Raw genomic sequence first — 12,458 nt, forward strand, 5'->3', positions numbered from 1 at the left:
CTGATCTATATAGTTGTATATAAAATGCATTATTTATCTTTCAAATAGTGTTTACCAAAAAATAGGATTTTTATATACAGCTTACCTGTGAAATCCTTTTCTTGAGAGTACATCACGGGACACAGGAGTTTCATTACATAGTGGGTTATATAGGCACCTCTGGTGATTGGACACTGGTTAACCCCCAATTAAGGAGAATTCCTCCCCTATATAACCCCTCCCATATGGGAGGCACCTCAGTTTTGTAGCAAAGCAATAAGAAACCACATAAAACCCAAGAAGGGCGGGAGCTCTGTGTCCCGTGATGTACTCTCAAGAAAAGGATTTTACAGGTAAGCTGTATATAAAAATCCTATTTTCTTGATCATATATCACGGGACACAGGAGCTTCATTACATAGTGGGATGTCCCAAAGCAATGCTCAGTTTGAGGGGCGGGAGACACAGATCAGAATTATAAACCGCCATGGACCAGAGGATCTAAACTGCAGCCTGCAGAACACTGCGCCCAAAGGCGATATCCTCTTGCCCTCTGACATCCACCTGATAAAATCTGGTGAATGTGTGGACTGATGACCAAGTTGCAGCCTTACAGATCTGAGCCAGGGAGGCCTGGTGATGCACTGCCCAAGAAGCACTTACAGCCCTAGTTGAGTGCGCTTTCACTTGAAAAGGAGGACTCTTCCCCTTTACACTATAGGCCTGAAAAATAACCTGTCTAATCCACCTTGAGAGAGTGGATTTTGATGCCGCCTGGCCCTTCTTAGGGCCTTCCGGCAAAATAAATAAGCAGTTTTTCTTATCTGAGCAGTTGTCTGGAGATAAATACCGATTGCCCTTACCACATCTAAAGTGTGCAAAGACTCTTCTTCTGCGGACTGTGGATCTGGAAAAAAGGATGGTAGGATTACATCTTGATTCAAATGGAATACTGAAACCACCTTAGGCAGAAAGGACCTATTAGGACGCATTACTACCCGGTCCTTATGAATAATTAGATAAGGTTCCTTGCTGGAGAGAGCTGCTAGTTCTGACACTCTTCTAGCCAAGGATATGGCTACCAAGAAAACCAATTTTTTAGTCAAGAGTAGTAATGAAGCCTGATGCAAAGGTTCAAATGGTTGCCCCTACAATGCCGAGAGAACCAAATTCAGATCCCATGGGCATACCGGAGGTTTGACTGGCGGCCTTAACCGCATAGCCCCCTGGATAAAAGCCCGCACAAGGGAATGTGATGCAAGTGGCTTCTGGAAAAACACTGACAAGGCCGAAATCTGCACCTTGATAGTGCTTACGGCCAAACTCATTTCTAGGCCTAACTGGAGGAAAGCCAAGATCCTGCTAATGACATACTTCCTAGGATGCCATCCCCTGGGTTCACACCAGGAAACATATGCCTTCCAGATTTTGTAGTAAATAAGCCTGGAGGCCAAGCAAGCCGGGGCTACCAAAAGAACCGACTTTGTTTCCCTCTTGACTCTTCCCAGGAACCGTGAAAGAAGCGGGAAAGGTGGGAAGGCATAAATTAGATTGTTCCGATCCCAGGGAACTGTCAGAGCATCCGACCCCTGAGCAAGTACATCTCTTGTCCTTGACACAAATTTGTCCAGTTTCCTGTTGAATCTGGACGCAAACAGATCTACGTCCGTAGTGCCCCACTTGTGACATATGTTCCAAAATATGTTGGGGTGTAGAGCCCATTCTCCTGGGCATAACTGTTGGCAGCTTAGAAAGTGCGCTTGCCAATTTTCCACTCCTGGAATGAAGACTGCAGAAAGGCATGGAACATGCCTTTCTGCACAAGCAAGTATGCGATTCACCTCGCTTTGTGCAACCAGACTCCTGGTGCCACCCTGGTGATTGATATAGGCCACAGCTGTGGCATTGTCGGACTGAACTCGAACAGGGAGACCCTGTAGTCTGTAAGACCAGTTTATGAGAGCCATATAAACTGCCCGAATTTCCAAAACATTTATGGGCAATAGCTTCTCGGTCGCAGACCATTTCCCCTGCGAGCACGTCTCCTCCAACACTGCTCCCCAGCCTGTCAGGCTGGCATTTGTAGTCATAATCTTCCATGGAAGAGGAAGAAAAGTTTTGCCTTTCAGCAGATTCTTGGTCTGTAACCACCAAACGAGACTCTTGCGTGTCCCTGGGGATAGACACATAGGAAGGTCCAAGGCCTGGGGCTTCCTGTTCCAAGACGCAAGGATGCATTTTTTCAAAGGCCTTGAGTGAAACTGGGCGAATGGAACGGCCTTGAAGGAGGCGACTATTTCCCCTAACAGTCTCATACACAACCGAATGGGGGAAGTTCTTCTGCCCAGAATTAGGCGCACTAGATCCCCTATAGCCATGGCCTTTGGCCTTGGTAGAAACACCCTGCCCTGAGCGGTGTCGATGACCATGCCCAGATACTTCAACCTGGTAGCAGGCTGTAGGGACAACTTTTTTAGGTTTATAATCCAACCTAGGTGTTTCAGGTGTTTGGTAACACTGTGGTTCAAGAGCGCTACTGTTTGCTCTATGAGAAGTAAATCATCTAGATAAGCCATGACGGTTATACCCTGAGCTCTTAGGTTTGCCAAGAGAGGGTCTAGAATCTTTGTGAAGACTCGAGGAGCCGTAGCGAGACCGAACGGCAAGGCCACAAATTGAAAATGGCGCTGATCTACCGCGAACCTTAGATACATTTGGTGTGCGGAAAAAATTGTCACATGCAGATATGCATCCTTGATATCTATCGATGCCATAAGGATGCTTAGGATGGTTAGGATGCTTACTGCCCACAGCTCCTGTGTCTTCCACTTACAGTCCCCTGGCGCTCTGGGCTTTTTAAAATTGCCGCTTTGGCGCCTGCGCAGTAAAGCGCCGTGCGTGCTGGCGTGCACGGCCCGCAACCACACCCCCACTCCTTCCATTAGTATGGGAGCACGCTCGCACGAGGACTGCCGGTCGTCCAAGGGGGGAGAGGATCACCTACGGAGCAACGCGGGACCCCTAGACTACGTGGGACCTCCCTCTTACCTCTATTGTGGCAGAGTCTGCAGCGGAAGACGTGAGCCATCTGAAAAATCAGGCTTTACTGAGCATGTGTATCTGAAAGGCATGTAAGTATGCATCAGGCTGCTCTTATTCCCTCTAGTGGTGGAAACCAGGTAAGACATACAACTACTCACATGAAGAAATCCATAATATATGATTTATATAGTGATTAACTTCACTTACCTGTTCCCGCCGCAGGAATTGCTGAAAACAGACAGATTCCAGCCTTCACCCAATCACGGCGGGCAGAGTTGTGCCAACCTTCAGGATTTTTTGGGTTCCTTCTCAGAGGAACCTCATACCTGGACCTTGTAAAAGACTCTGCCAAAAACTTTCGTACCACTATGTAAATAGTACACCAAGTCTGGTTTTCCCAGAGCCCAGTCTTCCAACAGAAGAGGACTTACAGGCAAAACCTTGTTTCTTCGGATGACGAGGCCCGGGTACCATATCATCTTGGGAGTCAAATATCGGGCCGAGATATGGATCCGTTTATCATAGGCCTTAGACCCCCGAAGGGACCTGCACAGAGCTTTCTTCATGTTTTTTTACGTGACCAACCACCTTAGACACTGATGAAAAAACTGAGGTGCCTCCCATATGGGAGGGGTTATATAGGGGAGGAATTCTCCTCAATTGGGGGTTAACCAGTGTCCAATCACCAGAAGTGCCTATATAACCCACTATGTAATGAAGCTCCTGTGTCCCGTGATGTATGATCAAGAAATACAAATTTTCTTCATTGGTCATTTTCAAAAGCCAGTATAAAGGAATAGTGTATTTAAAAAAAAAAAGCAGTTGTGGGTTTAACTAATTTTTATTTATTTTTTATATTCAAACATATGCTACAGTCAAACCATAACATTAGCAGCACTTAAGGTAATCCAAAATGAAAAAATAAATAAATAAAGTGAATGTCCTTTTGTCCAAAATCGATCAAATTGATTGAAATGTTCATGAAGGGAATGCTTCCAAATTAGGATCCCGTCACCACTCCGTGTGAGTAATCACCCCTATGGTCTCGCCAGAAAAATTCAGAACTTGCACCTGTCACAATCTGTATCCTTGCATCTGGGATGGCTCCCGGCAGTCTAGTCAACAAAAAACAGATGTGTGCACATAGCGTAATTCCGTCATGAATTTTTATTGAAAACACTTCCCTTTACAAATGCACACTAAGGCCGCGTACACATGGGCGGACTGTTCGTCCAACTTTGTCCGCTGAACAGTGTTTCAGCGGACAGTCCGCTCGTGTGTGGGCTTCAGCGGACAGTTTCAGCGGACAGTCTGACGAACAAAGTTTTTCGGAATTTCCGTAAGACTGTCCGCTGAAACTTGGTTTGAGCGGACAGTCCGCTCATGTGTAGGCTTGTTCGTCAAACTAAGTTCCGCGCATGCTCAGAAAGGATTTACACGCCGAAGGTTGCATTGCAGTGTATAGGACTTCGAATCTCTCGTCCCGTCGTACGTGCCGTTCACGTCATCGCGCAAGTTTTCAGCGGACTGTTCGTTCGTCGTGTGTGGTCAAGTCCGCTCATGCTAATTTTGAGCGGACTGTTTGTCAAACTGTTTGACGAACAAAGTTGGGCGAACAGTCCGCCCGTGTGTACGTGGCCTTACAATGTATCAGATTTTAAAAAGCGTAATAATAAAAATGTCACAATCCTGTCTCTTGGTCACTCGTCTAACTCTCACCACTCCACGGACTTCATTAAGAGTGGCGTACCTGGGTTGATTAGACCGCTGACAGACAGTTTGGGTAACTGCCTGGTCACGCCCTCAAGGTAAGGTAATGCAGGAGTGGATGGGGTGCGTTTGGCGGATGCTGCAAAATGCGAAGTGTACATGTGTTTTGAGGGTAATTTTGGGCGCTCACTTGATTCCAGAAGTGAAAGAGCGTATCTGGAAGTATCTGGAAGGCCCTTCTCCACGTTGGGACCATAAAGACATCAGTCTTTGGATGAAGCTGATGTCGTCTCCACAGAGTTTGGTTGCTCCCTTTCCGGGTGGGGCTGGGGGTTTGCATGGGTTTCTGCTGGCAATTCAATGCCGGAACTTTTCAGTTCGGAGCTAAGTGCTGTTTCCATCACGAATGTTCAGGTTGCGTAGGGTCTCACCCGCAGTATCCATGGCTTCAAGCAGGGAAGAGGGGGCGATGCTGGAAAAAAGGGAAGACGCCGGTGAAGGTTAGAAGGATGGCACCATTCCTTAAAGTGGTTGTAAACCCTTACAAACCACTTTGACCTACAGGTAAGCCTAGATTAAGGCTTACCTGTAGGTCCAAGCAGGTAACCTACAGGTCCACCGCTGTCTACGGCGAATGCGCCGTAGACAGCGCCGCGCAGGCGCACTGAGCGCGGCATTCTCAGCGATGGAGCTGCCGCACGTGTGACAGCCGAATGTGCTTCGCCGAATGACAGCGGCGGAGCTGCGAGACCCCACCAACAAGATGGATGCGGCGGACTACAGGGGACAGCGGCGACTTCACTGGCTCCTGTGTCAGGTAAGTGACACATAATGGGCTACTATGCGATGCATAGTAGTCCATTATGCTTTGCCTTTGCAGGGAATGAAAGAGGAAGTAAACTCATCAGGGTTTACTTCCTCTTTAAGCGTTATCCTAATCGGGAGGTGGCTTTTTTGTTGAAAATGGATTTCTCTGAGGGTTTCATTTCAAACAGTCATTTGCAGGTCCTTTGGCTGACAACTAGCAGTCTTCTTGGTTACATCCGGAGGTCGTTACAGAAAAATCATTCCAGGAAGTTTCGTTGGGTCGCATGGCTGGCCCCTTTGAGTCACCACCAATGTCTAATCTGGTTGTTTCTATGTTTTGGGTGTTGTTTGCAAAAAAGAGCCAAACAAGATTTGGCTCATTCATCATTTGTCTCATCCGAGAGGTGGTTCCGTCAACGACTCAATTGATCTGGACCTGTGTACGGTGTCATATACTTCTTTCGATATGGCAGTATCATGGGTGCGAAGGTATGGTCAGGGTTAGTTGTTGCCAAAGACGGATATAAAGGTCGTTTGTTACCTTTGCTGCTATCTGTCAATGGCAATTTTTGTTGACAGGTGTTTACACATGGGTAGCTTCAGTCATCCATTATTTGGATGACTTCTTGTGTATAGGGTCGGCTATGGTCCAACATGTTTTTGAGATTTTTGGTGTCCCCTTGGCCACGGACAAGACCGAGGGCCCAGCAGCTGAGTTGCGTTTTTTACATATTGTCATCAATACCGTGGCAATGGAGTGCTGTTTGCCTTTGAACAAACTTGATGATCTGAGGGGGACAGTTTCCAGGGCCATACGAAGCAAGAAAATTCAGCTTAGAGATTTGCAATCTCTCTTGGGCAAGTTGAATTTTGCTTGCCGCATTATGCCCATGGGACAAGTTTTTTGTAGGCGACTGGCGGCGGCCACGGCTGGCCTCAGGGCACCGCATCATTATATTCGATTGGTGCGGGACCATCGAGAGGACTTGCAAGTGTGGGACTCCTTTTTGGCATCTTACAATGGTTGCTCTCTTTGGTTGGAGCAATCAATTTCAAATTTTTATATAGATATGTTTACTGATGCGGCAAGTTCGGCTGGTTATGGGGCCTACTGTCAGGGTCAGTGGAGTGCCAAGGATTGGTCAACGGAATGGCGGGAGGTTAGTTTGGTGCGTAATTTGGCTATCCTGGAATTGTTTCCCATTGTGTTGTCGGAGGAGTTGTGGGGTAAGGAATTTAGTAATAGACGCATTTGGTTTCATTGTGATAATTTGGGGGTGGTGCAGGCCATTAATAGTGTTAAGGATTATTCTCCTCCTGTTATCTGCTTGCTTTGCCACTTGGTTCTTACTTGTTTACATTTGGCGCTGAAAGCGGAGCAGCACAGAATTCAAATGCCCCAAACGGCTGTGGAGCATTGCATTGCCACTTCCCAGCTCTTAATCCATAAGTCGGTCTCTGCGACTACTTGGACTTCGTACAGCAGGGTGTGGCAGGAATGGAGGGACCTGGTAAGGGAAGTTGGGGGGTGCTCTCGTGAAGAAGAAGATTTGTTACTTAATTTTAATCAGCAGGAATTTTGAACGCAGGGTTTCTGTCTCTTCTATGTCTCAGAAATTGGCTGGACTGGCATTCATGTTTGAGTTGGCTGGTCAACGTAATGCAACTAAAGTTTTTATGGTCAGGCAAGCTATGCGGGGCTACCACAAAGGTCGCTCTGTAGCTAATTCTAGACGCCCTGTTTCCTTTTCAGTCCTTGGTACTGTAGTGGGACAATTAGGGAAGGTTTGTTTGTCCGAGTATGGTGACTTTATTCCAGGCTGTCTTTGTATTGGTCTCTTTTGGGGCTTTGCAAGTGGGGAGAACTTGTCAGTCGAAATAAGCAGGGTAGGTGGTGGTTTGGGTGCCAATGATGTATGGATTCGGGATGATACCGTAGGTGTTTTTCTTCGTAAATCCAAGACGGATCAATTGGGGAAGGGCTCTTGGATGGAGTTGTGTGTGGTCCCTTCTTCTCTGGTCTGCCCAGTGATGGCTGTTGGGATTTTTTCCAGAATTCGTCAATATTCCAGGTGTTTTCTTTTTTTTTTCTTCCATTAAATGTTTATTAATTTTTCAAAAAATATGATAACAAGCTGAACTTAATGTACTAAGAAGGCACAGTACATATCTTTATCACAGACAGTTACAATGAGAACATTAATACAAGTGAACAGTTGAACAGAGCCTTGAGTCAAAGTTAGGACATGAGGTGAACTTGTGCCTACATCTCTGGCTCGAACTTAAAACAATCCAATTCCCCCTATGCCCAAAAAAAGGATGGGTGTAGCTGTTCTTTTTCAAGATTATCATTGTAGTAAGTATTAAGGGGTGCCTTCTCAGGGGCAAGCCTTGTGTCTCGGGAATACTCAGTCGCCTATAGATGACGGTCTACCTCCCAGAGACCCAATGTAAGGTCGCGGGGGGTAATACATCAGCTGGAAGTGGGATGTAGAGGACAAGGAAGGGGCTCACCTTGCCAATAAGTATCCGTCAACCGTTTGTGGGGTTTGGGCGTCTGCGTCAAAGGTAGACCCCCTATGAGGGGGAATAGTGGGGGTGCAAGGAAAAGAGGAGGGGGGTGAAAGAGAGGACAGCGGAGGAGGGGAGAGGGGGGTGGTAGAGGCATAGATTCGGAGGGGGATCTTCTCTACGGACTCCCCCAGCCGCCTATGTGCAAGTTGAAGAGGAGAAGCGACAAACCGGTCTGGCCTATATAACCTGGAACCGAGCGGGCGGTTTAAGTCAAGGTAGGGTCACTCTCCAGATCAAACGGGTGTTTGCCCAGAAGGTGGAGGGCTAAACGAGTTGACCCCGGAGTTTAAGGAGCCGTAGTTTCGGAAACGTGTCCATTTATCCCATATCTGTGCGAATTTGTGCGGGGAGTCTCTAGCAATATAAATGAGTTCCTCCATCTCTGCTATCTTCGCTACCCTATTTAGCCAGTCATTTGTGGAGGGGACGATGGGAGATCCCCAATGGATAGGGACACAGAGTTTGGCGGCATTGAGTAAGTGCATGCCTAGAGAGTTCATGTATGTGCGGGTTGGGGCTGAAGTGTAGTGAAGGATCATGCGAACTGGTGTGAAATCGATAGGGCTGTCGGTAATGATGCTGGATATTCTGTTTACCTGGATCCAGAAATTCTGGATACTGGGGCATGACCACCATATGTGTAGGAGAGAGCCATCATTGCCTAGGCACCTCCAGCACTTGTTAGGTATCTCTGGGTTAAACTTACTAACTAGGTCGGGTGATCGATACCATCTGGAAATAAGTTTGAAGTTATTCTCCTGTGTATTCACGTTCAAGGAGCCTTTATGCGTAATGAGAAAGATTCTTTCCCACTCTTCCTCCGAGATCTCCATTTGCAGATCCCTCTCCCAAGCTAAGCATGCTTTCCAGTTTTTCGGGGATTTGGACTGGGAGAAGAGTGAATGGGTCATCGAGATTAGATGACGCTGAGGTGTGGCTTGTGAACAGAGAGTCTCGAAAGGTGTCAGCTGTCTAGAGAGTTCAGCATCTCTATGTTCCCCTTTGAGGAAATGGCGTATTTGAAAATAAGACCATTTGGGAAAGGGGGGGCTGTCTTTGTCTATCGGAAGTGCAGTATAATCCAGGATTTCCCCGTTTTTGTAAAACTGATGTGCAAGCAGTTCCTTATGTGGCCACTTATCTTTGAGAAAGTTGGTGGACATGCCAGGGGGAAACGCTGGGTTAAGCCGGATAGGCATGAGGGGTCCCGGATTGGAGGAGAGGTTGAATTTCCTGCATGCTTCTTTAAAGTTAATTAGAGTGGCATTCACAAGGGGATGTTCTTTTAGGGCCTTAGGTACAGAAGAGGCAGGGATCCAGGGCGTGTGCTTGATGGGTATGGCCGAGAATGCGTTTTCTATTTTGACCCAATCCTTATCCGGCCCAAGAGCTGACCAGTCAATGATTCTGACCATTTGGCAGGCTAATGAATATAATTTGAGATCCGGGAGACCTATACCCCCTACGGTTTTGGGGCTCGTAAGTTGGTTATAGCTAATCCTTGGGCGCTTGTGTTTCCATAGAAATTGTGTGGACACCCGTTTGAGGTGTAAGAAAAAAGAGGTTGGGAGCTGAATGGGGATCGTCTGTAGTAGGTACAGAACTCTGGGGAGCACATTCATCTTAAGAAGTAGGGTTTGTCCCATCTACGTAAATCTTCGGCAATGGAGCGCGACAGTGGGAGGAAGTTTTTTGAGAATAGGTTGGGTAAATGCTTGGGGAGTTGAATTCCTAAGTATGTTATAGCTTCTTGCTTCCAGGAGAAGGGGAAAGTGTTTTGGCATTGGGAGACTAATTCACTAGGCAGAGTAATGTTTAGAGCATTCGATTTTGAGAAATTTATTTTCAAATTAGATAGTCTGCCAAAGGTTTCAAAGTCTTTAAGTAGGTTCGGGATCGATGTTAACAGTTCGCTGAGAAACAGAAGGATGTCATCCGCAAATGCCGCTAACTTATGGGTATGTCCTGCTACCTGAACTCCCCTAATATCCTCATTAGATTGGAGGCGTCTAAGAAGGGGTTCAAGCATCAAAATAAATAGAATAGGGGACAGAGGGCATCCCTGCCTTGTTCCGTTTCGGATAGTGAAGGCATTTGACAGGCGGCCGTTGACATTTATGCACGCAGTGGGGATTGTGTAAAGGGACAAGATCAGATTCAACAATCTGCTGGGTAACCCCAAATGTCAGAGTACCGCCCCCAGGTAGTCCAAGGCCAGCCTGTCAAATGCCTTCTCCGCATCCAGAGACAGGAAAAATCCCTTTTCATTATGGGATGTAAGCCAATGGTGTAAGTTAATGGCCTTGGTAGTATTGTCCCTGGCTTCCCTGCCAGGGACGAAGCCCACCTGATAGTTACCAATAAGAGAGGGGAGGAGCGGAAGTAGGTGATTAGCTAATATTTTGGCAAAGAGCTTGATGTCGGAATTGAGTAGGGAGATAACTAACTAGTGACCGAGGATGCGTCCTTCCCCGGTTTGGGGATGACCGTGATGTTGGCTTCTAAAAGCCTATGAAACGGTGTACCTGAGTTGCTAAGAGAGTTAAAAGCCCGAAGGAAGGGCGTTGAAAGGATCTCCGTAAAAGCCCTGTAATAGGGGTCGGACAGGCCGTCAGGCCCCAGACTTTTGCCTGTTTTCAATTGCTTGATGGCCTGCCTCAGCTCCAATTCTGAGATGGGGTTGTCTAGCTCAGAGGCCATTTCACTAGATATTTTCCCAGGGCTATATTGCTCTAAGAAGTCTGTAAGGAGCATTTCCCTTTGTCGCTGTGCGGTGGGTAAAGTTGTTGGGTAGGGTAAATTATAAAGGCCCTTGTAATATGCTTCGAATTGGGTTGCTATATCCTCCGACGATGTGTGTGTCGTGCCCCCTGGGTCTGTTATGGCGTGAACATTAGTGGAGGCACACTTGGTGCGGATGGCCTGGGCTAGGAGTCTACCGTTTTTATTACCTTGTTCATAGAACAATTTCTGATTAAGGATGAATTTACGATGGGTTTTACGGTTTAGCGTCTCCTGAAGGAGCTGTCTCGTAGCGGTCAGGTCTTGAAGGGTAGCCTGAGCTAACGATCGTTCAAGTTGTTGGATTTTGTGAACTAATTCGGAGATGTGCATTTGGTTCGCTTTTTTCCGCAATGCTGCGAGTTCTATAAATTTTCCACTTATGGTGCACTTGTGGGCCTCCCAGATCGTTATCGGGGAGATTGAGGGGTCGGTATTTTCTTGGAAATAGTGGTTTAAGCTAGATTTAATAGAATTAAGGTCTGCCTCAGAGGAAAGGAGAGAGGCGTCTAAGCGCCAAATTTTCGTAGCCCTTTTTTGATCCGGGAGGGTAAGGAGCATTGAGATCGGATGATGGTCTGCCAAGAGAAGCGGTTCAATCAAAGCTGACTTGAGCAGGGGGAGGTCTCTTTGGGAAATGAATAGGTAATCCAATCTAGAGTACCTGTTATGTTGGGTGAAAAAAAAAGGTGTAATCTTTGGTGTTGGGATGTAGAGTGCGCCATGCATCGTGCAGGGGGAGAGCTTGTAATAGGGTTCTGATCTGCCGCAAGGATCTGTAGGGAAGGGAAGATGTACCTGACGAGGAATCTAGAAGGGGTTGGAGTGCAGTATTAAAGTCGCCGCCAAGAACGGTCATACCCGCTTGAAAGTTCGTTAGAAGATCTGTGATAGTTTGAAAAAAACTCACCTGGGCTGTGTTAGGGCTGTAAATGTTTGCCAAAATAACTGGCTGATTATAGAGAAGTCCCTTCAAGAAGATGTATCTTCCATCTGGGTCAATCATGGAGTCTTCTAGCTGCCATGGGACGTTTCTAGCGACGAGGATTGAAACTCCCTTAGTTTTAGCTGAAGGGTTTGTAGAGTGATAGACTGTGGGGTATTTTCGACTTAGAAGGTTAGGGACATGTCTAGTACGGAAGTGCGTTTCTTGTAAGAAGGCAACATCCACCTTCTGTTTGGACAATAAGTTCAGGATCTGGCTGCGCTTTTCGGGGATGTTAAGGCCTTTCACATTTTGAGATAAAATTTTTAGAGTGGAAGGGTCCGAAGTAGGAGTTGAGTTAGGCATATTTGTGTCAGCTACTCGAGTGCCTGATACAGCACAGTGGGAAAGTGAGGGAGTGGCACAACCCCAGCGAGATGGGATGTCATCCAAGAGCAGCTTGCAGAGAAGTGAAGGGAGAAGCTGCCCTGTTCCACTGGATTGCAGGGCTCCATAGGTGCAGGTCACTGTCCTGGGTCTATTTAAGCAGGAGACCGCAAAAATTGTTATTTGCAGGCCCTGCCTCCAGCGTATCGAGCACGACAATACCATCTGCCATGGGGGCACTAACTATATGAATA

The sequence above is a fragment of the Lithobates pipiens genome, unplaced genomic scaffold, assembly GCF_037356315.1.
Source record: "Lithobates pipiens isolate NorthernLeopardFrog02 unplaced genomic scaffold, aLitPip1_a1.2 Scaffold_30, whole genome shotgun sequence".
In the NCBI taxonomy this organism is placed as follows: Eukaryota; Metazoa; Chordata; class Amphibia; order Anura; family Ranidae; genus Lithobates; species Lithobates pipiens.